Source organism: Laccaria bicolor, genomic scaffold (genome assembly GCF_000143565.1).
Source record: "Laccaria bicolor S238N-H82 LACBIscaffold_469 genomic scaffold, whole genome shotgun sequence".
Lineage (NCBI taxonomy): Eukaryota > Fungi > Basidiomycota > Agaricomycetes > Agaricales > Hydnangiaceae > Laccaria > Laccaria bicolor.
In genome coordinates, this window is record NW_001890309.1 from 3,188 (window position 1) to 4,382 (window position 1,195).

Sequence of the window (1,195 nt, forward strand, 5' to 3'; positions counted from 1 at the left end):
TTTACAATGACTGAAAATCCTGAATTGCTCAGTCTACATGCCCGCCAACAGCATCCAGCTGAGGGTGAAAATAAAACTGTAGCTTCTGGATGGATTCGTTCTTTGTCACGTGCTATAATGCACCGATTGAAGGATGATATTAAAACAGTGCTTCGTCCTGGAGAATATCGGCCAAAGCAAAATCACCAAGTCACAAAATTGTCTATCAAACTTGATGCATTTGCAAACTTATTGAATCTTACCCTATATGACCATTGGGGAAAGTTCAAAGAGAGACTGCAGCCAGTTTCCTATATTGCAATTCGAGCAGTTCATGCTATTTGTCCTGATAGCATTACTTGTGTTGATCAATGGTGTGCTTCTAGAGCTCTTTTGCAAACAACCAGACCAAGAGATGTCCCATTGGTTACCTTAATCAAAGACAATATTCCTTATGAGGATGTTCCTGTTCTAACAGGCAAATGCATGCAATGTGGTGCTATCTATTATGCAGATCATGAGCGCTTTAAAGATAACTATGGTTCTTGGACCAAGTGCTATCTAAATTCTGCACGATTCCTAAAGATAGGACAGTCTACTTGGGTTGACAGAAATTTTACACACTCTGTTCTTAGTGGAATGTATAATTTCCATGCATCAGCCTCTGCGTATACACAGCATTGGAATGATTGTGCTTCAGTTACTGACTCCAAGGTCCAAGTTACCCGGCGTCATATTTGGCAGGCTTTTGTTCAGGAATCAATCAGAACAATTGCAAGTGTGAATAGCAACAATTTGGAGTTGCCTGACAACTTGAACATTGAAGAAGTTACCCAGCAGGCATTTGAGAAATTAGGAAATGGGGGGGTAATAGAGCCAGGAAAAGAGCATTCATGTTCTAAGTGCTGTCAACCATATAAAGAGACTGCAGATTTTATGGCCAATGAAGATCCTGCAGCAGTGATAGGAGCAGATGAAAATTCTACTGTACCTGTTTTAACAGGAGAATATGCAAATTTATCTGCACAAGATACTACGAGAGAGAGACAAGCAGCCCAATTGAGAGCAAACAATCTCAATAATACTGATCCCAATGCTATGGATGTCAGTGATGATGATGCTGATTGTTCAATGATCATTTTGGATGGTGTTGTGATGGGCCCTCAGGTAATTAAACTTACTTGGCCTTCTAGAAACTGGATGCTGACTTCTTTTT